This window comes from Malaya genurostris, chromosome 2 (assembly GCF_030247185.1).
Source record: "Malaya genurostris strain Urasoe2022 chromosome 2, Malgen_1.1, whole genome shotgun sequence".
NCBI lineage: Eukaryota > Metazoa > Arthropoda > Insecta > Diptera > Culicidae > Malaya > Malaya genurostris.
The window spans coordinates 113639956-113667476 of NC_080571.1; the positions used below are offsets into that span (position 1 = coordinate 113639956).

General features: G+C 37.5%; 1 protein-coding gene across 1 annotated transcript in view; it reads right to left on the reverse strand.

The window, feature by feature from the left end:
• Window positions 1–18916, reverse strand: part of LOC131433096 (RIMS-binding protein 2) — a 258477-nt gene extending 239561 nt beyond the window's left edge. The window contains exon 1 of the mRNA XM_058599885.1: window positions 17112–18916. The gene's annotated coding sequence lies outside the window, so the exon portion shown is untranslated. The remainder of the gene's footprint in view (window positions 1–17111) is intronic.
• Window positions 18917–27521: the final 8605 nt, after the last annotated feature.

Consider the following 27521-nt stretch of genomic DNA (forward strand, 5'->3'; position numbering starts at 1 on the left):
ACCCTGCATTTTCTAAATCAGAAGTCGGATCTGACTAAAAAGTAAGAGGTTTTATAGGATTTTAAGACCTCTCATTTGAATCATAGATGATTCTTAGATTTCATTAGAATCTTAGATCGGTTCAGCCATCTACGAGAAAAATTAATTGCATTATTTGAATTTCGTTTCACATATCATCCTGTGGTTCCGCAATCAGAAGTCGGATCCAAACGTAATTCAGGAACCTTGTTTGGGAGTATACGACTTTTCATATGAATCTGAGTTTGTAGAAAACGGTTTAACCATCTCCGAGAAAATTGAGTGATATTATTTGTCACACACGCATTTGCTGATCTCGACGAACTGAGTCGTATGGTATATGGAAGTCATGTTCTTCCAGCATTTATTGCTGTAAATAGTTTAAATAAATATAATTATGGAATTACTTCCAACTCGATAATGCTGGTATCATCTGGTTTACATATGCCATATTCGAAAGATTATGTTGCCAAAAATGAACCGTGCTAAAATTGGTCCGAGGCAAATTGTCATAAAAAAGGATGCTGTACACAGTCTTTTTGGTACTTAGAAACAATTATATGTAACAGTATAAAAAATCGTGTTTCATGTTGCTCCCAAGCATTGCTTTTTCATACAGCGCTCAAAATTCCTTCTACTGGAATAAGGCTTACACAAAAATATCGATATCTCCGTTAAAAATGGACGGATTTTAACAATCTATGGCTTGTTGGATAGGTATTACCAAGCGAAATCTAAGTCTGAAAACATATTCTGTTTTCAAGGTCAAATGTGACAGATACTGTCAAAAAACTGAAAATTTTGACATAAAACTTCGTATAACTCAAAAAGTAAACATCCGATCTCAAAACCATTCAATAGCGTTCTGGGTGACGGGGAGACCTTTCATTTGCGACTAGTTTGATCAAAATAGGTCCAGCCATCTCTGAGATCTCGACCTCTTAGTTGACAACACACATACAGACACACACACATACACACACACACACACACACACACACACAGACATTTGCTCAGTTCATCGAGCTGAATCGATTGGTATATGACATTCGGCCCTCCGGGCCTCGGAAATTTTTTCGAAAGTTTGAGCGAATTCTATACCTATTTTTTATATATATAAAAAAAGGTAAAAATGTGCAGAATTCGCCTAGCGGTATGATAATGCCTTTCGCTTGTCATCCAAACAATTATATTAAAACATTTTCTTCATTGAGCGAATTTTTTATACAAGTTTAGGTTGATTCATCTGGGATCGTTCAGATCGTCGCTTATTCGGCAACATTCGTGGAACAGAAGGTATTAGTAAAAATGCATTTGAAGGGCCTAATGCAAAAATTGGATAAGTGTAATTTGGTTTGGAAAACCCGTTTGGGCACTTTTGATATCAAAAATCGTATAAAAAACATTAGGTATAAAAATTGAATAGAACCCTATCAAACTTTATTCGGATACCAGCTCCGGTTCCGGAATTTCAAGCTGATAATTATAAAAACTTCATTTTCAACAGCCTGTTTTCATACACGACACTGAAAAATCGAACAGAACACTTTGAATGAAAGGTATTATGTCCCCATAAATAAGTGTAAAATTTTGTCTGGGTCCGAGATCTGGTTCCGGAAATACAGGGTTAAGTGTGTATAAAATTGGCATCTATCATTTAGAGCGATAATGCAAAAAATTCTTCAAAATGTCGCTCAAAATTGCTTCAGTTTGTAGAGTTTCCAATTCCCGGAAGTCTCGGAAATACTCCCGAGCCTCCATTTACGAACTCTTTATTTACGTTACCTCTTCTCACGAGCCAAATCCCAAATGACGAAATCTTTTGATCTGCAACCCTTTTTTGTTTTCTATATAGGGGTGCAAATTTTTTTTCAAGAAGTGTATACATCTTATTCAGAAACTGACCGTGACCGTGAATACTTCTCTTTCATATCTGAATTTTCCAACTCCATCTCTGTAAACTATTTATCAGAACATGACATTTCGACAGCACTGAAAAACTTAGACGCCTCAAAAGGGCCCGGACCTGACAATATACCACCACTATTCTTAAAAAATCTTGCTGAAGAACTTACACTACCACTTCAACTACTTTTTAACTTATCACTTAATAAATTTACTTTTTCTAAAGCATCGAAATCTTCCTTTCTTGTACCAATATTTAAATCTGGTGCAAAATCTAACATTCGGAACTACCGTGGAATAGCCATTATCTCATGCATTCCAAATTATTTGAAAAAATTGTGAACGAAAAACTTTTTCATCAACTTAAAAATGTAATAACAAACAAACAACATGTTTTTTTTAAAGGGCGGTCAACTACAGCAAATCTCTTAGAATTTATGACATTCACTCTGAATGCAATGGACGCTGGCAACTACGTAGAAACTCTTTACACGGACTTTAGCAAAGCTTTCGACCGTATTGACATACCATTACTTCTACACAAACTACAAAAATATACTGTCTGAACCAATTAATGTAACTTCTGGCGTACCTCAGGGTTCTCACTTAGCCATAATTATTACCATAAACAATAAAGCAAATAGCATGCTGGGCTTTATTAAACGCTTCAGTCATAACTTTCAGGACCCATACACAATTAAATTATTATACAGTACATATGTCAGACCTATTTTCGAATATTGCAGCCTAGTATGGAATCCATACAATATTATTCACGAGGAACGTATCGAATCTATTCAAAAACAATTTCTTTTATATGCCCTTCGTAAATTAAACTGGACAGCATTTCCTTTACCACCATATGAAGCACGCTGCATGCTCATCAATATTCAAACACTGAAAGAACGCCGCGACCTTGCAATGCTTTATTTTATCAGCGACATTATTTCTCAACGCAACCTTCTTTATTATCGCAATTAAATTTTCATACACCTAGCCGTCAACTACGAATCAGGAAATTATTTTTAGAAAGAAACACTAGAACAAATTATGCAAAATATAGCCCAATCAATCGAATAATGCGCCACTACAATCAATATTGCGAACATCTTGACCTTGGTATGTCCAAAAATGAAATGAAATTCCAGCTTAGTGGTAGAAATAATGCGTAGTATCTAAGTAAACATTGTAAACCATTTATATGTAGTCTACATTTGCTTGACGAAATAAAATAAATAAATAAATAAATTACAAATTCGAAGGTAAATACAAGTAGAAATGTGGTCAGCTTTTGAACACTTACAGCTCAGTCAGTTTAGTTTCAATCAGTAAAATTATTTCACCAATCGACGCAAAGCGAAGCTGTTGGAAACACACGAATCTATGAATATAAGCGAAATTATAGCTAACGTTTCAGTCCTACGTGTAGCATACCAGAGGTAGGTTGTTGCTAGACAACAAGACACAAAGCGATAAACGATTTTAGGCTTGTGTTATGCAAATTTGGATGAAATTCCATGTTATGTCGTTTTCGCAACTACCCTAGGGTAAACTTTGAGTGCTTAAGATTACTTTCGAATTGATATATGATGAACTTTAATAATAATGAGAAAAAGTTTATCGCTTCAACCAAAATCGCAGAATGGCAGTAATGGTAGAGAAACTAAACGTTATAAAAATAACTACGGGCATACAAAACTTGAACACAAGCTTGATTAAGAGAAGCATACATATCGAAATTCAAGTCGCAAGTATGTACAAAGCAGGGGTGGAAATAAGCAAATTTTTTGATTCACAGTAAATAAAAATAGTCAGTATTATCTTTTCATATCACTTATTTATTGTAGATATTATAATGAATTTTTTAAATGAATGGTTTTTGATAAGATAAATTTCGGTTTTAATTAGAATTTGAAAAGGTCTTCAATTTCATTTCCCACAATTTAAAAACATAATCGCAATTTAAGTTTTGTTACCCAATTTTTTAATTCACGGTGTTCGGTTTTTTGACTCACAATTGGAAATCTTGATTCACATTTTTATGCGCAAAATGGGCTTATTTCCATCTCTGGTACAAAGATATAAATGTATATATTTGGGATATTGATGTTATTTCGTTGGCTACCAAACAAATACAAATCAAGACAAACAGAGTCTATATTCTGGATTCGCGTGTTTGGTGTTGGTTCCTAATAAAGATCAATCTAAGCAGACTCGTGCAATTGCGGATTCAAAAGTGTGCGATTGTTTGAACTGTTCGAGTGAAAATGTGGATCATTAGAAATTTTGGTTGCCTTGTTTCACATCAATGGCTTGAACAACCCCATGGGGCAGATCCTTGTGGTTTTTTACGAACCAAACCCCCTTCCAAATAATAGAATACAAAGAAAAAATATAATTTTTCAAGAGTGTTAGACGCAATGCGCTCCCTAGAAAAAAAGCTATTTCCTTCGATTTCATAGACAATAAATTTTGAAAGCGTTTTTCTAAAATAAGGGGAACCTTCAGTGTCCAGATGCCTGACAGTGTCTGCCAGAATGTTTTACCAGAATGCTTGCAGAAATCCGTCAAGAGTCTGGCAACAATGCTACAACCGTTTCTGGCGGAAAATTTGGCCTAGCGGTTATTAACGGTTCTGTTTCAGTCGGATTTTTGCCATACAAGACTGGCAAGACCGTTTTGAATCGGTTCTTCATTTTTAACGCAATTGTTTTTTTTTTCATTAGAAAATTTAAATGGAGGAAAATAACATAGCTTTTGCACTACCAAACATAATATGCAAAGCTTTTTCTTTCAATATACCAGTATTTTCATTTCATTTACCCGGTCTCAAGACTCTTTTTAATTTTTAGATGTACATGCAAGATTGACGAATATCAAATGAAGTCGAACAGAAAAAAAGAAGGATTAAGCGATCTTGCAAAAAGTGAAGTGGCGAGAGAATAACGCCTGCAAAATTTTGACAGCTGCTGGGATCTTTCCAGGCTTCTGCCGGCTGCCAGAATTTCTCACAAACAGAAAATTGTTCGACAATACATAATAAGGATGCCGTCCAGACCACTCCCACAGACAGAGTTGCCATATCATAATCAACTTGAAAAATCTATGTATCATCTATTTTGTATATTCTCAATCATAATCTGTGAGAAACATGTTGAAAATCGGCACTTTTGATGCAATATTCATAAAAATCTGTAGAAATCTGTGAATTTTGATAGAATCGGTGATCTGTGACAAAGATTCTGTGTAGCAAAATAAGAAAAAAAAAACTGTGGTTTTGCAGAAAAATCTGTAAATATGGTAACTCTGCCCACAGATATATCGCTAAACAATAGGAAATTGATAAATCGACTCGTGTGGCAAAATCGTTCAAGGAGACCCAGATGGTCCTGTAAGCGAGCTGGCAGCGGAAGAAAAGCGAAGAAATACAACCCCGCGAACTCAAGGAAGATAACTTCAAGCCCAATCCGGATCGTTTGGTTCGGAACTTGGCCAAGAAAATCCATTCTTCTGTTTGGTTCATCCTGCATACAATGAAGCGGGCCGGATTTCCTGTCTTCAAGGTGAGAAAGGCGTCTAACCGAACCGATATCTGTACAAACACTCGTGTTGCAGCTGAAATGCATAGCAATGAAGACGAGAGTACATTGAAGTGGACGCCAAACAGATCCCCTGGTCTGAAGTTTTTCGTCGGTAAGTCCCACCTGCATGTTCCGGAGAAGCTCCAGAAGAAGAAGGTCGATATAACATCGTGCCATTACGCGAAACATGTAATGGAGTGGAACGAATCTAACGATGTTGTTTTTGTACCGAAGGAAGTAAATCCTTTAAACTAGCCAGAACTAAACTAGAAATATTCTGAGCGATAATGAAGGCCAAGCTCCGGAAAGCAAGGAAGGTCTTTAAAACATTGTTAACATAACATTGATTGAATATACGAAATTACTTACTTCATACAATTATTGCGATAAAATTAAAACATTAGTGTTACAATCAGTACCATTGATTACTACTAGAAGTATTCCAAAGATCATTTTTAGTCGGATATTTTCGAAACTCTCACGGAAAAAATATACATGTAAAGTTTGATTAATTTAATTTTTATACAATTTATTATTCACTTGATTACCACCTAGTTTTTCGAATAATATTCTCGCGACGGTTGGCGCAGAACATGTTTCCAATCACGCCCACGTGCAATTAATTACACCCAATTATCACATGCTACCGCTCTCGCCTGCATTCTTTACCTTGAAGGATAGTATTTATGATCAGTGCGGCTGAACCATGCCCCGGAGCTCTTAATAGTAGCAGCTTGACGGGCACAAACGGGATGCCTTATAGCAAACGTAGAAAAAAAGCAGTCACTTTCAGTTAAGGAAATGAGAAAATCCCTAATTGAATCTGATAAGAAGCAGAAACTTCTTCACGCTTGTCTTTTTCTCGATTTTACGCTCCAGTAACGATCCTCGGGGGAAGAACGGGGTTTGTGCAACGGCGTGGGACGTAGACATATCGGTCCGCATGATTCGTGTGTCATATATCTAGTGGGAGGAATTATGTTGCTCGACATGTTTGTAGAGTGCACTCATTAACACTCAAAACTTCAAGGCCACATAATAGTTTCCATTAAGTTTAATTCGTCCATCAAGAGAATGTTTTTAGAGCCGCCGGATGTCAACTTTCCCTGAACAACATATAGATGTAAGGCTAGGGTCTAATTGCTTGCAATTTGGAAAACTATAAATTTTTATCACGGCATAAAACGTGAGACGGACATTAAATCGCTGAGGGTTACGAAAATGTAAAAGCAAACTATGTATTCAGGATCATCTGTCTTTATCTCATCCGAATGAGGGTGCATGTATCGTGACCTGAAAAAATTAACTTTTTATCTGGTCTTTACCAACATTGTCTAGAAAAATGTCTGTTTTAATCCACCTAGTGGTGGATTGATGCCCTTCTCATATAACTCAGTTTTCATTATTATTACGAAGAAATTCATCAAAACACATTTCATTGAATATTGAATAAGAACAAAAAAGTTTGTTTGGGCATAGACTAGCATAGCCGTTTTGATCCAAAAGAATAGGAATTCTTCGTTTCTTTTCCGAACAAAAGTCGAAAGCACCTTTTTTGCCTTTCTCTATATTTAAGTCTAAGTTGTGAAAATCTGAGAAAATGAAGAAAATCCGTTTCCGTTTTTTAGTTCTTGACCACTATTTCTGGTACTTCCGGAACCGGGAGCTGAGAACTGGTGTAGCTGAAATCGATTTGTTTGGTCAGCAACTAGCATAACCAATAAATCAAATTGCATTATCGCTCTATACGACAGGTTGAAATTTCATACGCACTACTCAGTATTTCCGGTACCGGAAGCTGGATCTGGATAAAATTCTACATTGACTTATGGGAACATAATACTTTTTATTTGAATCTGAGTTTGGGAAGATCGGTTTAGCCGTATCTGAGAAGTTGGAGTGATTTACGTTTAGGAGCACACGAGCACTTTTCTGGTACTTCCGGAACCGGGAACGATAATCCGGTATACCCAAAGTCAACGTATTTGGTAATAAACAAGTCATACTTGCCGAATGGAAGAATTATACGGCTATTTGAATGTTTTTGGTTCGATTTTTCCGTGTCATGTATAAAAACACGCTCCTGAAAATGAAATTATTATACTTATCAGCCTGTAATTCCGGAACCGGAAGTCGTATCCGAATGAAATTCGGTAAGATTGTACGGAATTATAAGAAAGAACTTCCATTTGAACCTAAACTTGTGAAAATCGGATGAGCGGTCTTTGAGAAAATCGAGTGCACGTTTTTAGCTCATTTTGCTCCCTTTACCCCATAACTCCGGAACCGAAAGTTGGACGCATATGAAATGAAAATGCAATCTATGAGACTCTAACGTCTTAAATTTAAATCTAAGTTGAAGAAAATCGGTTAAGCGGTCTCTGGTAAAATCGAGTACACTTTTTTCACTTCTCTGCACAATTTACAATTTTTAATAGCAACCTATGGGATCAAGAGACCTTTCATTTGAATCCAAGTTTGTGAAAATCGGTCCGGCCATCTCTAAGAAAATCGAGTGCACATTTTTATCACACAACACATAAATACACACAGGCACGTACCTAGAAATCAATAACGGAAACAATAAGAAAGTTTGATGAACTTTATGGACCTGTTGATCTTGCAGATTACACCGTGAGAGTGGTTTTAAGAGTTTAGTGATGGTCAAAACTCTACTGATACTGACAATATCAAAACTACTTAAAATGGAAACTAAAACAGGGGTACAAGTAAAATTCGAACGATTCTGAAGTGGAGAAAGAAATCCTACCGCTGGATCCCGCACATACTTATTTAGAACTGAAAAAACGAACACAAGTGCCTTGCAAATACATGTTTGGTTAGATCCATTATTATATACCAGATAAAAGAATGATTCTTCGACAATTGGTACGACTCAATGGAACGAAAGGATCCACCTTGTTCACCTGATTTTGTAGCCTCTAACTATTATCTGTTCCCAAATCATCTCTAGGAAATTGATGTGAATTTCGTTTTGGAATTTTATATCACTACTTCCGGAGCTTGAAACCAAACCAGTATGGTCAAGGTAAGTTTGTATGGTATGACCAAAAAATCTACACCCTTATTTTCGGATTTTCTGTTCGGTAATGTTTTTGCGGAAAAAATCATCACTTTGATATAAATAACCGAATTGTCCGCTATTCTTATAATAATTGACGTATTCCGCATAATTTTTTTCCCGAAATTCGTTTGCCTAAAATACATGTACCGAAAAGTTGGTAATTATGTACCAAACAGTTTGCACTTTGAAATAATTCGGTAAATTTGACAGAAATAATACGGAACGATCAGCAGTTTATCAACTTTTAACGAATCGTTCGGTAAAAATTGCCGAATCTAATTGTCATACGTAAACATCTAGTACGCCATTTTGTATTTTAGTTGAATTTTAGCTAATGAGTAAATTGGAGTTAAATTTGAACAAAGTTCAATGTCTGGATGCTTTGTTATTCGTACTGTTCAGTAAGTAATATAATTCTTTCTACAACATGTCATCTTAACAATAACTATAAAAACTAAAGTGTTTAACTATAAAAGCCACATTGCAGATAAACTGTTAAGAATCGGAATGCTTACAACAACTGGGAAATGTTTTCGAAGAAGTTTGGATTTTATTTTATAGAAAAATATTCATATATAAAATAAAAAACAAAATGCATTTGAATTTCAATTGTTTTGGTGTGAGTTTTCCGAAATTCCAAACATTAAAGTAAATATCCAATATTGATTTTATACTGTACTGAACTGTACGAATAACTGAACTAGTTAGTTGTTTTTAAGAACACGTTCGGTTATCTTTCCGTGAAGACTAAACAGTATAATATTACCGAATCCTCATCACAAATTACTGATCAGTATAGTGAAAACTGACAGCTCGAACAAACTTCAGTTTTACGGAACGTTCGTCAATAAATAAATTACTGAACTGATTGCGCTACGTTCAACTGAGTAGAAGTCGGTAAAATATTACTGAGTTCGGTAAAGGAAATTAAGTGTGTAGAAGATGTTTTTCGTTCTCCACGAATTGGAACAAGGGAGCTTTCTCGGACCACCTCGCAAAAACCATCGCATCATCATCAAGTCTTGAGGATTGTTCTCGATTATTCTCGATTGCAAGTTTTGCCTGCTTCTGCGCCAGTTTCTACGAGGTGCATTGTCTCAAGAAACATTACGCAGTATACGGAGTTACAATTTTGGCTCATATCCACATCGGTCTTGGCGAAGACGAATTCACTTCAATTGTCACGTTATGAGAATCGAAGTGCTTTCATCAACCTTCCGACTCTGCAAAAAAGGTCGAGTACTTATTCAACTCAAATAGAAGTTAATGAAGAAATATAAACGTGTATAACTATTTGAGATATTGAGCACTCATAATTCTGTACTTCGGGAACCTGAAATAAAAAACTTTTTATTTTAATCCATTATATCATTTGTGAAAATCGGCCTTGTCATCTCAGGTAAATGTGCGGTCTATGTGCGTGCTGAGTATTATTCATGTGATTTGTGTGAATTCGATTACGCTACTTCATATCATCTGATATGTAACTGCCCGCATTGACGCAACTACGTATCCGGGTTTTTGGTTCTCCATACATGGTTGAATCTGTGTATACGGAGCCAAAATTAAAGGATATTCTATCGTTTCTCACCCAATGTGGTAAGGAGCTATAGTCAGAAGGGTTCATCGTTCTTCCTGGAGTGAATAAATCCTTTCTGTGTTGACCTTAAAAAAGTTTTACCAGGTTGTTCGACATCCTTTATGGGGTGCCAAATTTACTTCTGCTCGTACATACAGCGAATCGTTCTGCATGCTTACGGAAATGCAGAATGGTGTCGCTTTTGTGAAATCTCTAAATCCTCTCGAGGGTTTGAGGTTTAATCAACTGTGCATTTTGGCAACTGCAGATCGTTCAGCATCCTTTCGAGGATGCAGAACGATTTGTATCTTAATGTTTTGTGTTGTTTTCCCACCTCACCCACTTCACAATTCCCTCCCATGTCCCTTTTATCCTTCCCTTCCCATCAGGAAATTGATGAGAAGCTACGGCAAGGCATAAATCTCCAAATAACTAAGGAGTGTATTGAAAAGTAGTTAGCAACATTGATTATTGAATAAAAAAGCGAAAAAAAAACATATTTTGACATCAGTTTTCGATATATTGTAGAAAAATTACATTTTTATGCATTTCACTGATTATATTGAAGAAAATCCTAGTTTTTGTGCAACGCTCGCACTTTGGACTAGACATTCTTCATTAAATTCTGCACAGTTACTTTTGTGATTTTCCTGGTGGCAGCTGTCCAGTTTTTTTTAACTCCGCATGACAATTGCCCAATACCTTTCAATTGGCCGAAGATCCGGGCAGTCCGGTGGCTTGATGTCCACGAATTGTACATTATTTTTTGACAACCACTGTAGAACGGAGTTGGCGTACTGGGCTGAAGCCAAGTCCAGCCAGAAGAGAGGAGTAGCCTTATGCTTTCTGTACAGTGGCAGCATTCTCTTCTTCAAACATTCTTCCTCGTACACCTTGGCGTTAATTGTACCCTTCGTGAAGAAAATCGACGACCGCAAACCACAGGTACAAATTGCTTGCCAGACCAACACCTTCTTCCCAAACATTTCCATCACCACCGTGGTGTCAGCGTCCTCCAGATCCTGGTACACCGATTTCGTATAATATTGCGGTCAGGACAGCGCTCGAGAGTCTTCCTTGGCGTAGGTTTCGTCGTCGATCAGGATGCATCCGTCTTTATTCTGTAGAAACCGGTTATACAGTTTTCGCGCTCTTGTTTTGGCCTGAACATGCTGTACCAGGGACTTTTTCGGCACCTTCTGTTTCTTGTACGTTTTCAGGGAGTTCCGAACTTTGATCCGTTGAATCATCCCGATGCTGGTGTCGAACTGCTTGGCCAAATCCCGCGTCGACGCCGATGGGGTTTTCCTGATGCATTCAACCACTTTTAAGTCCCGACCGGGCTGGCTGGGACCCGTTTTTCTACCGGATCGGGGCAAATCCTTCATGGAAAGGGTCTTACCGAACTTCTCGATAGTATTTTTGAAACTGGTGTGGTGCACTTTCGCCCGTTTTGCAATTTCGTTGTACGTTACACCACTTCATGAGCACCAAGTGTGCAGAATTTTCTTTCGCGTTTCCGGATCAATTCGACTCATCATTGAAACGATAAACCGTACCGAAACCAAACGATTGCGCAGCTATTATTGACATGTAATCAAACATGTCACCGCAAAACACGCTGCAAAAAATTAAGCCATTTCAGAGTAATAACTGTTTGAATGTTGCTAACTACTTATCGATACACTCCTTACTACCGTAATCTGATATGTAACTGTCCCGTATTGACGCAACTACGTATTCGAGTTCTTGGTTCTCCATACATGGCTGAGTCTGTGTATACGGAGCTAAAAATAAAGGATACTCTATCGTTTCACACCCAATGTGGTAAGTATCTATAGTCGGATCGGTTCATCGTTCTTCCTGGAGTGAGTGAATCCTTTCTGTATTGACCTTAAAAAATATTTAGCAGATTGTTTGACATTCTTCATGGGGTGCCGAATTTACTTCTGCTCGTACATACGAGGTCTGTTCAAAAAGTTCCCGGAATTTTTTAATTGCGCGCGTCTGGAGAGTCCGGTGGTCAAATTTTTTTTTTGTGTTGGTACATATGTCCCTAATGTATGGTGAAATTTTCAGCTGTATTCATTGTTTACATTCTGTCTTGTAGCGGCTGGTGTAGACGAGCTCGGCGATTTTTGTTAGTTTAAACAATGGAAGAATTGAAAAGTCAAAGAATTTGTATTAAATTTTGCGTGAAAAATGAAATAAAGTGTAACCAAGTGTGCGAAATGTTACAGAGAGCCTACGGTAAGTCTGCTATGAAAAAAGCAAGTGTTTAGGAGTGGTATAAGCGTTTCCAAGATGGCCGCGAAGACGTTGAAGACGACGAACGCTCCGGTCGACCCAGCACGTCAATAATCGATGAAAATGTGGGAAAAGTGGAAAAAATTATTATGGATGATCGCCGAATCACTATTAGAGAAGTTGCTGATGAAGTTGGCATATCAGTTGGCTCATGCCATCATATTTTTTCAAATGTTTTGGGCATGAAACGAGTGGCAGCAAAATTCGTTCCAAAACTGCGTTGCTTATTCGTGATTTTTTGGCTAAAAACAAGACTTTAATCATGCCCCAACCTCCTTATTCACCAGATATCGCTCCGTGTGATTTTTTCCTGTTCCCAAAGTTGAAGAGACCCATGAAAGGACAGCGTTTTTCATCGATTGAAGAGATCAAGGCAGAATCGCTGAGAGTGCTACAGAGCATTACAAAAAGTGACTATCAGGGGTGTTTCGAAGACTGGAAAAAACGCTGGCATAAGTGTATTATATCTAGGGGGGATTACTTTGAAGGGGACCATATAGATGTAGACGAATAAATAAATACTTTTTTAGAAAAATGAGAATTCCGGGTACTTTTTGAACAGACCTCGTACTGCGAATCGTTCTGCATTCTTACGGGAATGCAAAATGGTATCGCTTTTGTATAATCTCAAAATCCTCTCGGGTGTTTGAGGTTTTATCAACTGTGCATTTTGACATCTGCAGATCGTTCAGCATCCTTTCGGGGATGCAAAACGATTTGTTTCTTTATATTTTGTGTTGTTTTCCCACCTCACCCACTTCACAATTCCCTCCCATGTCCCTTTTATCCTTCCCTTCCCATCAGGAAATTTAGGGGAAGTTACGGCAAGGCACAAATCTCCAAATAATTAAATGTCATATGGAAAAAGAAGCCTTTCATTTGAATATAAGTTTTTGTAATAGACCAAACAATATCTTAGAAATCGATGTAAGTTCCGTTTCGATGTTTTTCACCACTTTTTTCGGTGCACCAGTTCCGGGGTGAAGTCAACTGGTTCCGCCCGAAATGAAATCCTGAATACTGACACACATACACAAACAAACATGTTGCGTACTCGACGAACTGAGTCGGTTCAAATGTCGGTTTTCACAATGATTGCATAGCCTTTCTGTGTGAGAAAGGCCAAAACCTGTGGAGCTGGAAGTAGTATCCACAACAAATTTAGGAATTTCGTATGAAACTGTAAGACTTCTTTAAATTTATAAGTTTGTGAAAATAGATTTGGCATTCTTGAAGAATAGTGAGAGAGATCCTTCTTACAGTCTTCGACCACCTGTTCCGGAACCAGAGCTCGGACCCAGATTAAATTCAGAAATTTTATATGGGACCATAGGACCTTTTACTTGAACATAAAAGTTAATAAAAATCGGTCCACTCCACTAAAATAGACTAAGTTCCATCGGCGAGTTTCAACACTACTTTCGGTGCTTCAGAAATCGGAAATCGGGAACCAGGATCATTTTGCCGGAAGCCATTTCACCGAAAGCCGTTTCGCCGAAAGTCATTTTGCCGAAAGGGTTATTTCGCCGAAAGCTGCTTCAGCGAAAGCCATTTCGCCGATAGCTGTTTCATTAAAAGCCATTTCGCCGAAATGGTCATTCCACCGAATAACATTTCGCCGCAAGCCACTTCTCCGTAAGGGTAATTTCGTCGAATCCTTTCATTGTCTTAATATCGTAATTAGGCTTGATTCAAAATAAAGACAAATGATAGATGATATTGATTATGCCCCTTTTGTTGACCTACAATCGTTTTTTTTTTAAATTTATTTAAATAACGTATAAATTCATTCCTCCGCGTTTAATCCCAAATGACTACTCTCTTGAATATTAGTTTTCAGATTGGCTCATGATCCTTAGGCAGGAGTTCCCTACAAACCTTGTTGCACCAAAGCACCGGGTTGGCAGATCAATGCATAGGGTGCTGGTATTACATGTCAGTCGTCGTATGTTCGAGTCCCGACATTGAAGTATTATTAGTGTCAGTAGGACAGCAGTACTATCCATGTAATGATTCTGTACTCTAAGAATTGGCCGTGAAGTATGTTGAAACAGAAAGGAAAAATTCCACAAAAGGAAGGTAATGTCAGGACTTTGCTTTTACCAAAGAATTTGCTCTACCAAGTAAATGTTTTCGGTATCTAATGTATTAATCGTTGTTTTTGTTCGTGTGCTGTCCGACTTCGCTATCGCTCGTTCTTATTAAAGCAAAATAACCTAGCTTTGAGTAGACCGAGCAAACGAGGCGGTTACAGGTTTGTATGCAAGAGACCGCCGCTTACGACGGCGGGTCGGCGGCCAACTCAGCTGGTATCGCCTCGGTGGCCTTGTGCCGCCGAATCATCTTAGCTTCGGTTATGTGGCTTATGACAATAATTATCCAGGAGACATAAGAATAAAAAAAAATGTTATGTAATCAAAATTATTCTTTCGGCGAAGTGACTCATTCGGTGAAACGACTTTTGGCGAAATGGTATTCGGCGAAATGACCCGCTCCCCTTTTCAACGGCCAGTAGCAATTTCAAGATTAAAAACTTTCTTTTGTGCCATTTGAGACAGTTCTTCGCACTTGAAGAAACGGTGTTCGACGTCTCTTGGATTCCTTTCACACGGCACCCAACTGCCTACCTTTTGAAAAATTTTCATTCCTTTCAAACAACCGAATGGCTGGCTGAGTAACTTTGAGTGATTTGCATGTTCTTCTTGCGTTTACGCCGGCTCTAGATCGAGGGATTCCTCCTATTCTTTATGTTCAAACTAGTTCTCCGTCTGCCAAATCAAAACCGCTAATTTTGAACCATGCAAACACCTTTCGCTCACGATACACTTCCACCAAAATATGATTATTTTCGGTGGCTGTTTTCTTCATCTTGAAAAAAAATGAAGCCATCTGTTAGAAAATGGCACAGAATGACGAAGCTACTCAAAAAAAACGTGCTTAATCCACCTAGCAGTGAGATGATACCTTTTTTTATCAATCCGCATGTGTTTTTTGCATGAATATTCTTCGGTGTTTAAGTTTTCATGACATTATTTTAATGACTGTCGTTTTAAGCGACAATTTGAGATTTTAATCACTCATTACTCTGCAATGTTTCGAACTGCAAAACGGATCGAATTTGAATCTAAAAGTGTGATAATCGATTAAACATGCCATGTTATGTAAGTTCCACTTTAGAGTTTACGGTAATTTAAGGTACTTCCAGAGCCGGTATTCAGGAACCAGCATAACCCAAACCGATTCGTATGGCCATATGACGATAACAACATAACAATTACAACAGTTTTGAGTCCAACTTTGAAGCTTTTCGGAATTGTCCGAAGGCATAATTGAATAAAATTGATTATTTTGTATATAAATTTATTTTATTTTGAATTTTTGTTTCTGAAATTTCATAGTTCCGGAACCAGAGGTCGGAACGAAACATAATTCAGGAACTTTGTTTGGGAGCATACGAATTTTCGTATGAATCTGAATTTGTAGAAAAGAAATTTTCAGAGAAAATTGAGTGAAATTATTTGTCACACACGCATTTGCTGATCTCGACGAACTGATTCGAATGGTATATGGATGTTATGTTCTTCCAGCATTTATTGCTGTAAGTAGTTTAAAACAATATAATTAAAAAAAAATCTTCCATCATCTGATTTATATATGTCATATTCGAACGATTATGTTGCCAAAACGAGCCGTGCTAAAATCGGTCCGAGGCAAATTGTCATGAAAAAGGATGCTGTACACAGTCTTTTTGGTACTTAGAAACAATTGTATGTAACAGTATAAAAAATCGTGTTTTCCGTTGCTCCCAAGCATTTCTTTGCCAGACAGCGCTCAAAACTCCTACTGCTGGAATAGGGGGAAAAGTCGTTTACACAAAAATTTCAATATTTCCGTTAAAAATAGACGGATTTTAACAATCTATGGCTTGTTGAATAGGTATTATCGTGCGGAATCTAAGTCTGAAAACATATTCTGTTTTCAAGGTCAATTGTGACAGATACTATCAAAAAACTGAAAATTTTGACATAAAACTTCGAATAACTTAAAAAGTAAACATCCGATCTCAAAACCATTCAATAGCGTTTTGGGTGACGGGGAGACCTTTCATTTGCGACTAGTTTGATCAAAATCGGTCCAGCCATCTCTGAGATCTCGACCTCTTAGTTGACAACACCCATACAGACACACACACACACACACACACACACACACACACACACACACACACACACACACACACACACACACACACACACACACACACACACACACACACACACACACACACACACACACACACACACACACACACACACACACACACACACACACACACACACACACACACACACACACACACACACACACACACACACACACACAGACATTTGCTCAGTTCGTCGAGCTGAATCGATTGGTATATGTCATTCGGCCCTCCGGGCCTCGGAAAAATTTTCGAAAGTTTGAGCGAATTCTATACCTATTTTTTATATATATAAAAAAAGGTAAAAAAGAATAAATATACAACATGCATGGTGACACCGATCCTAATCTGTTGATCCTTTTTTTTGCTTCCTCTTGCAACCAGCCTTCCCAATATATAAATGCAATCAATTGAATTTTTTCAGTTACTGACCTATTTAGTAGTTTTCACAATAATTTACAGCATCACCGTAGCCACCAGTGCACGCTTTTGGCAAGTAATCTTCTGCTCGCTCGGGTCAATCGTTGTACACGTACAGACACATACACAGTTTCCGGTCACGGCGGTTTTCGTCTACAGCAGCAAAGTACAATACAAGAGGCAGTACTGGTGCGTATCCCGTAACGAACGTAAACGTATCCCCTAGATTCGCTTCTCTCCTGTTCTAATTGCTTCCGACGACTATGATACCCGACAACGTTGGCTCACGATTCACCTCTCCTCACACATACACGCACACAACGGAATGGTAAACGCCGATGACCGAAACTGGTGATGATAATGATGATGATGATGATTAAGTGTTACTACTGAATCGGTTTTATTACAAATTTTGCGCCTCTACCGCCGTACAGTCCGTCCTTTTTTCTGCCGTTTTTATCGGTAATGTCCTTCCACTCTGCCTAATACGATATTTAGCAGGCTATTTTTAAAACTCTCACTTCATATATGCTTTGTTTTTTTCTCCACAGCTGTGTGCCTCACGTGGTTCTGATTCTGTCAACCAAGCACCAGCGGAAATCCCAGATTCGTCCTTGCTCACATGGTCCTGATGCCCACACCCCGGAAGCTCTCACTGATGTGGGTGATTTATAGTGTGTAGAAGACTAAGTGGGAGTATAAGTGCAAACTGACACAATCGATGTAAGTTTCTTTTTTTTCTTCTTTATTTTTGTAATACAAATAACGGGTGCGGTTTCAATTCGTGCCCCTACGAAACCATATGCTGTGAAAACGGTCACGAGTTTCCCGAATAGTTTGAATTGCTATCTAGAGCATTGGAAGGAGTAATGAGCAACAGCTTTATTCTGTTCCAGCTAACCCGATATCCCCGAAAGGATTGCACTTTTATTTTGCATGTGAATGCAGAAACTTCTTACACCGTGGGGGTATGTGTGTGAACGAGGACACTCGAACGTGCAACAAAATATTCAGAGGAAACTTTTAATTAACTTTCTATTTCTCCAAGATATACTACCTTACACGATATCATGCTCTGTCTCTTTCTCGCGGTATCACACTGACGCTCTCTTGCTCTATTTTTTTTCTCACAACGGTTGTACAAGGATAAAACCACTTTTCGCGTTCTGTTATTTTTTCAGCACAATTGTTTTTTTCTTCTTTATTCTTGCTTTCTCCTCACCTTCAAATAATCTACTCATTCATTGGCATCAAATGCTCGCGTAACACACCACACTGAGCGCAGGTTTTTCTTTCTTCACAGGAAACTTTTTCCAGTAACTTAGACATTCCTTTTCCTAGTAATCAAGTTTTGAGCTACGGTTTTCAAATGTAAAAAAACAATACTTTTTCTCAGTTCATGCTCGTCTCCTGGGAATGTTACCTGATTTCAATTCCGGATAGCATAGCTTTCTCTTTAACACACGTACGTCACATCGAACCGTAATAGTCTAGAAACGAAGTTGATTACATTAACATAATATTTATTTTTCACGGATCCATAAATTTTCAGCTGCTGGATTGTGCACAGTCGAAAAATCTATATTGTTACGCACTAGTATAGTAGTATTTCGCAATAACCACTCGTGGAATTTGCGATTTATTCCGCACAGAGACAAATTTACAAGGATTGTTTTCACTGAGACAAATCTTCCAAATTTTCACACTTTGCCCCAAACGTGGCTGATGGTGAAATGTGGAAAAAAAACGACCCGCCCGTCCGAAAATGTGTCACTATCCGTTACGGTCGTAGGATGTTCTCGGTATGTGCGATAAGAGCCAGTGAAACCAGTGCGAGCACCACAAACTAAACGACGAAGTGGAAACATCGATTGATAGCTGAAGGCGACATCTCAAGTGCATGAATGGTTGCGCACCGGAAGTAGGACAGCATTATGCTCGCACTCGAAGGATAAAACGAAACACCAACACTGAAGAGCGCGACCAGAGAAAACGATAACGAAAGCTTTGCCCGAAAGCTCGCGTCTGCGCATTTCCGCCACGGGGAGATACGGAGATAGCAATGAAAGAGATATTTGAACCGAGAGGAGCTACCGTGCGGAAGGGAAATGTCTTTTTTTTATCACTGGTGGTCACTCTGCTCCGAAGCTGGAATCGGAAAGTTACTCATTTTTGGGTGAAACGACCGGTCCTCTTCCGTTCCGTTAGCGTTTTTGTAGTGGAACGGCTCTTTTTCCAACAAAAAAAAGAACATCATTTCATCGTTGACTTATTTCGTGTCGGGTGAACTACTTCTGTCTCTGTCTGTAGCTGGATTCTCACGCCTCATGCGAAGCTTCAGAAGCAAAAATATCAACCAACTTTTAATCAACACAGTCAGAGTTGTACGAGAACCGCGAACAAGCGGGAAATAAAAGCTAATGTTTGTACGTTTATTTTTTGTCTCTTCGCGGTATTTTGTCAGCTGAGGCTAGAAAACTGCGAACAGTCCTGTTGAACATTCGCATTTTTTTCCGCATGTTCATGGCTCCGATGAGGGTTTAGCGCGAAAATCTGCTGATTTCGCAAATGCTTTTTCGTACTACTTGTGTTCTCTTCATCTAATGCAGCATTAGATTAGCAAAGCTGTGGTGTTTTTTTTTTGTATGTTTATTTCCCGAGATCTCGTGTAACGAACCGTAATAGCACGGAAAGTGGATTAACGCTGTTTTACGCCGGATGTCTTATTACACCCCATTTTTTATAGGAAATACCGTTTACTGTATATATAACAAGAGTATTTGTAAGCAGCAGTTCGAATTTGAAAACTTCCTTACATTTATTCGGTCTGTACTGGGTAATTATATTTAAATTCTTCTAATTAGTTGAGACACCTCAGCGGCTACTGATTATTCGGATCACTGTGAAAGAAACAAGGTCATACAAAACGTTTAGTGAAAAATGGTATGGTATCAACGAAGCGAAAACCCGAAACGAGCCCGTAATATTGCATCCTACCTTGTGAACCAATTCAATGAACCAATTGAAAGAATTGAGTGAAGAGAGCCAGCAGCATTTCGAGTACCGTACTCAGTTTATGAGGTGAATGAAAAAGCAGCAACGTAATGCAAATAAATTTAATCACAATTTTACCCTTCCAACACAAAAATGAATAAAACTAATTCATTTTTGTTAGAGACGTTAAGTAAAACTAGCGCTGTCGGAATACAGATAGAAAATTATACGAGGCATAAACACTTAGAAAATCGGTTTTAATCCACCTAGATGTGTAATGCTACCTTTCTCATTTTTTTATTTTCAACGAAATAATGCAATTCAAAATGATTAGAAAATAGTTTTGAAGATTTCTATTGCATAATACTACTACATTGATATTCTATATTTGTATTCAAGTTAGTGAAAATCTATTCAATCATATGTGAGCAAATGAAGTGAGCTCCATCTTATCACATTTGATTACTATTGTCGTTCCCGGAATCGAAAGCCGGATATCGGCATAGTGACATTCGGTTCATTTAAGCTAACACTAATAAGACCTACAAATTTTTTAAAGATTCTCTATGGTGATTTGAATTTTGGAAAACAAATGTACCGGTAGTCGGACTTGGATAAGATTCAACAAATCATTAATGAGACTATCAATGGTTTATTTGGGTCTGCTGAGCCGATTTTCTTCACCTTAGATTCTACTGAAAGGTCTTAAGATGCCATACGAATATTCAAATTTTCATTCGGATTAAACCCCTGGTTCGGGAGATAGACTGCTTAGTGTAAAAATGTCAATTTCAAGAATTTTTTTCATAAGCTACCTCTTTATATTGGCTAGTGAATTTCTCTTATTTGCATGAGATGACTCAACCGATTTTCACAAACCTAGATTCACCATGCAAAATTCCTGAATTTTGATTCGATCCGACTTCCGCTTTCGGAGTTATGGGGTTAGTTATGCAAAAAATATAAAATATGCATATTCACTTTTCTCATAGATGGCGTTACCGATTTTTACAAACTTAGATTCAAATGGCCTTATAGTCCTATACCAGAATCATTGCATAGCTAGTACTACGATCCTACTGACACTATGAATCCTTCCAGGTCAGGGCTCGAACATATGTCCTAAACAAAACATCTGAATTTCATTCGGTTCTGACTTCCGGTTCCGGAATCATAGATTAAGTGTGTTGAAAACTTTATACCATCCTTAAAGGAGCGAAACAAAAAACGTAAAAAAAAAATTTCCAAACCAGCCCCAAAACTAATCCAATCGGTAGTCTTTATCAGTAGACGGCCAAACAAACCGATTTCGGTTATTTTTTCAAGAATCGAAGAAAATTATTTTGAAACCTACCACAGTATTACATATGATAGTATGATTGGCTTAACCGATTTTCATAAACTCAGATTCAAATGAAAGGTTTCACGGTCCCATGCAAAGTTCCTGAATTTCATTTGGATCCGACTTCCAGTTCCAAATTAAAGGTCTCATGGTTTCAAACAAAGTTCAGGAATTTCATATGTATTCAACTTGATGGGCTGATATGCACCAAAAATGTGAATATAATGTCACTCACTTTTCTCGGAGATGGCAGAACCGATTTCCACCAACTTATATTCATATAAAAGGTCTTATGGTCTCATATAAAGTTCCGAAATTTCATTTGGATCCAACTTCCGGTTCCGGAATTACAGGGTGATATGCACGAAAATGTGATAATAATGTCACTCACTCTTCTAGGAGATGAAAGTTCTTAAGGTGTCATAAGAATATCCCAATTTTCATTCGGATCAAACCCCTAGTTTCGGAGATAGGGTGCTCAGTACGAAAACCTCAATTTCAGGAATACTTTGTTCATAAGCTACCTTTTTATATTGGCTAGAGATTTTCTCTAGTTTGCAAAGACTCTGTAACCAAATAAACCATTGATAGTCCCATAAATGATTTGCTAAATTTGATCCAAGTCCAACTACCGGTACATTTTTTTCCCACATTCAAGTCGTCATAGAGAACCGTAAATAAGTTTGTAGTTCATGTTAGTTGAATGAACCGAATGTCACTATGCCGAAATCCAGCTTTCGGTTCCGGATATAAAAAAATGTAATCGAATGTGTGTGTGAATGCCGTCGCAAGAATAAAATCGAATGTGTAATCGAATGTGTGTGAGAATGCCGTCGCAAGTAGAAAAGTGACAACTTCTGGTAACTTTTCTTTTTCCGGTTCGGATAGTAAATGGTAAAAGACTTTTATCACTACTTTCCGACATACCAGAGACTCGGGCTATTCGCATTGTTCAGATGCCTAAGCCCGACTCCTCTGGTAGAAGGTAAAAGTTAAGTTACTAGAAGATTTCTGCTTGCTTAAATGATCCTCTGTCACATCTCACCTTTTCGTTCTATATATTCACATCCTTGCTCTCCCTTGAGTACTATCATTCTATAATTTTCATTTTCTGTTTCTACAAAAATGGTCTCTGGTTAGGTGAACATCGCAGAAAAGAAAAAAAAAATATTGACTATTATACTAGTCGTTCAAAAAAAAAAAATAAAAGTAAAAAATTAACATGATGGGTTTCCATCGGGTAACGGTGAGTGGAGCGGTACCGAACGCCGCTTACAACCTGGACTAAATAGTCAACACGCTGTGACTCTGGGTACATAAGCAATAGTTCGAACAAACCTTCCTTTTCTACACTGATTTAAAAATTATAGTATTTCCGAGAAATTTCAGAAGAAATCGGAGAAAAGTAAATAATATGAAAAAGGTTTTTGCATGAATATTCTTCGGTGTTTTTAGTGTTCATGAAATTATTTTATTGGCCGTAGTTTTAAATGACACATTGAGCTGCATGCATGTACGAAAAAAGTCCACTTTTTAATGCAAAAGTTATTAACGAAACAAGTCTATATAATTATGACAAATTAATGCTCAGTGCAGTTGAACTGCTCTGTTGAACTTGACTACACGGATTTAAAGAAAGTAAACAGTGAAATGCATTGATTGATTATATAGTTTACTAGCTGATTTACCCGGCGTTGCTCGTAAATGTTTCGTGAAGGCAAGGCCGAAAAAATCCTAGAAATTGTCCTCCCCATTGATACTTTGATTGTAATGAAACACAACTTAGACGACAACCATTCATGTTCAGATTGCGAATGATCTCATCACAGATGTCACAATAGTCATATTTTCATAGTATAATTAACAACAGCAATACTATCTACTACGCCCTTGAAACTCTTGCCACTCTCTTGTTTTACAAAGAAGGGGAGATGAAAATTTATTTTCAAAAACCCCTCCTTTTAGTCTAAATGTCTATTCTCTTCAAATTATATAAATTTCGTCATTGACCCCCTGCCCCCATGTTAAGGAGACTTGCTACACACTCTCCCCCTGGAAAATGTCCTAATGACCATCTCTGAAGAGCAATAAGTATCTGTGCCAAATTCGATAGTAATCCGTTCAGTAGTTCTGGAGTTATACCGTTACAAACATTACATCATCCTTTTTAGAGGCAAGTACTGCATCCATCGCACACGAATTCTACTCTTATAATCATTTCTAAGTTGCGCAAATAGTATCTATGGTCTTCAAAAGGTATCGATTCTCGTCAAATTAAATAATTTTTTTTCTGGACCCTTGTTAAGGACACTTGTTACGCTCCCTCCCTCATAAAAATACTCTTATAACAATTTCTGAAGAGTAAAAAGCATCCATGCCAAGTGTGATAGCAATCCGTACAGTAGTTTCGGAGTTATGATTTTACATCCCTCTTTTAAAAAGGCACTTGCTACATTCATCCCCATATAATCTTTTTTGATATATGCAAAATGTGTCTATGGTCTTAAAAAAGTATCGCATGGTCTTCAAAAATTATCGATTCTTGTCAAATGTTATGTATTTTTTCATGACCCCCCTGTTAATGACACTTGCTACGCTTCCTTCCCTATAAAAATACCTTAATGACTATTTTTGAAAAGCAAGAAATACCTAATACCTTTGTTAAGGACACTTGATACGCTTCCTCCCCCCATAAAAATATTCTTATAACCATCTCTAAAAAGCAAGAAGTACATGTGCTAAGTTCGATAGCAATCCATTCAGTGTTTTTGGAGTTATGCCATTACATACATTACACCCCCCTTTTTAAAGGCACTTGCTACATTCATCCCCATATAATCTTTTTTGATATATGCAAAATGTGTCTATGGTCTTAAAAAAGTATCGATTCTCGTCTAATTAGACACATTTTTTCAAGACCGTCTCCTTCCCCCATTAAAATACACATTAGTGCAATCTTGTCGCAAAACAAGATATGTTCTGTTTAAACTTGTTTTCCTAAAATTCGCATGAGTTACGTCTTCCGTCAAGCAGTTCCAAGTATTTTGAAAAATAATCAAGTTTCTGTAAATTCATACGCATACATAGTTTTGGTTTACTCTTCTAAAGTTAAATAGATAACATGCGACCACGAATATAATACTTCAATTGTACAAAAATACACTGCAGAAATCTGTATGCTTTTGCATGACTTAGATAACTCACCGACAAACTAAACTAAAAATGTGCGGATATCTGATTTTTATCTAATATTTTTATTTTGAAGTACTCTCGAAAATCTACACCTGATCGTAATGCGATTAGTGTTTTTTGAAGAACGAAGGTTAAAAATTCCCAGTAAAGGCTAGAGCAATTCACAGACATTTGCAAAACTCAGAAGAAGATATCGACATGAAATTCAGAGAAATCGGGTTATTATTTAAGGGGGGGTAGAGACAAAACGAATCATAATTTTTGCGAATTTTTTCCAGAATTCTCGTTTAAAAAATAAATTCAAGCGTTTTGCATGATAAAAAGCATCATTCGAACAACATTTTGTAGTTTTTTCGTGGAAGAATATTGAGAAATAAGTCGGTGAAGAGGTATAAGAAGTTTTTCTAGACCCCAACGTTTCTGTTTGATTTTTTTTTTTTTTTAAATTTTTGGTGGTTGTTCAAAGTGAAAACTACGATTTTTCACGAAAAAATCCGCCATTTTGTAACTGTAGAACCTCCCCAAAGTAACAAACTACGAAAAGGAAAACATTGGGGTCTGGTTTTTTATATGTAGAAAGTGCGTGCAAAATTTGAAAAAAAATTGGTGTAGTAGTTTTTTAATGACGATGAACACGGACTTTCAAAACCTGCTTTCGAGAAAAACGCGTTTAAAGTTTTTTGTCTATAAAATCAATGGAAACAATTTATTACTCCATGGAGCCCGTAGGACCTCACACTTTCAAAAAATCATATTTTTTCTTTTATAATTTATTATAATGAAACATTTCAAGAATGTTTTGTCAAGTTTTGAAGTCAATCGAAGTAAAAAATCTTGGGCCTGTGCGCCGAGCTCTTGCTTCTTCCCACAATGAGATAGCCATAGATAAAGGTCCATAACTTCCAGAGTTATGTTCCAATAGGCTTGAAAATTTCACAGAATATTCTTGAAATGTTTTACTATAAGAAAATATAAAGAAAACATTAAATGATTTTTCAAAAGTGTTAGACCCTACCCGCCCCTTAAGGTGAAATGTAGCGTCATAAAATGCGCGCAAAATTTTATCCGCTTCAGTTGAACGAACCGTCGCACAAAGCATAACAAGAAAAACGGACACATCGAAACAAGAACTTTTTTCAATGATTGAGCGCAGTGGGTTCACCTCTCGTTATATTGGCTTGTGAAAAAGACTGGACGTAATTGATTTTTGAATCTTTCACACTTTGAATATATGCTAATTCAATCGTTATTGTTAGTGATTACTCTTACACTAGAGCTAGAAATCATTATGAATGACTAACATGAGGTTATATGTATATGTATTGAATAACTTGCTAACCATGTATATGCCTGAGCTTAGTAGCAAACATGGATTCTTCTTCAAGAAAACGATTGAAGACAAGAGAACATTCTCTGTATTGGATTCAGTAATAGCCGTTCAACCGAGAAGGTTGTGTATAGAAGCGTACAGTTTAATAACGCTGGTTAGTTTACACGCGTTAAATACGACAACGGTTGAACTACAGGTAGAGACCTGTTGGCAGCAGCCGTTAAAACGTAAAATCGTGCTGCATAAGAGAGCCCTAGTGCTGGGCCAAGCTGGTGAAGGAAACAACAAAGGGCGTTTCCCAAGCTCTACCCAGGCCACAATATACAGCCACAAGTGCTGAGCAGGAGAGTGCAAAGGCACATTGAAGAAGAAGAGTGCAAAGGCACACAGAAGCAGGAGAGTGCAAAAGCACACCGGTGCGAAAGCACTTCGGTGCAGAAGCATATCGGTGCGGAGCACAAGGAAGAAGGAGACAAGACAACTCGGTCTTTCCACTGCCATACAACACGCAGGTATACACCGGTGACCTGCGCTGGTTACAGCTGGCGAAGACAAAAGTAAATCGGAGATCGAGTGGTGCTGGATGTCAGGTAGCAGTAGCATCACATCCAACAATCAGCAACCAACAAGAACATCTAGAGCAACGAGGATCTACACGGCAGTGCAACGGAGATAGACAACAATTTCAAGGTAGAAGTTTTTTCTTTTCCTTTTAATTGAGTACTGTGTAGTGTTGGTTTCATTTTTTATTTTAAAGTTTGATTAAAAATTTTAATGTGATGGATGAATCCATGGACGTAAATCCTAGCATGAATCCTATACCCCCACGAACGAAAAAATATCAGGAGAGCTCTTCTGGGCCTTGGATAGTCTTTTTTAGACGTATATCAAAGCCATTAAACATTTACCAAATTTCTAAAGGTTTGACATCACGATACTCTTCAATCAAAGAGATCATAAAAGTAAATAACGATAAAATTCGTGTTGTGGTAAATAATTTGAAACACGCGAATGATATTGTCTCTTCGGAACATTTCATTAAAGAGTATAAAGTTTACATACCCTCCAAAGATGTCGAAATTGACGGTGTTGTTACCGAAGCGAGTCTTTCGGTAGATGATTTACTCAAGCATGGTGTTGGTCGTTTCAAGAACTCTATGCTTGAGGGTGTGAAAATACTGGAGTGCAAACAACTGTACTCAGTAGTTTATGAAGAGGGAAAAAAAGTTCATCGCCCATCAGACTCGTTTCGAGTGACATTTGCCGGATCTGCGTTGCCGTCCCATGTCTATGTCGATAAAATTCGCCTCCCTGTTCGGCTTTTTGTTCCAAATGTAATGAATTGTACGAACTGCAAAAAATTCGGACACACAGCTACTTACTGTAGCAATAAACCAAAATGTATTAAGTGTGAAGGACCTCATAAAGATAATGATTGCAACAAGGAAATTGAAAAATGTATTTATTGTGGGGAAAGTCCTCATGAGGATATTTCATTATGCACTGCATTTAAAGTGCACAAAGACAAAATTAAGCTTTCTTTAAAAGCACGGTCTAAGCGCAC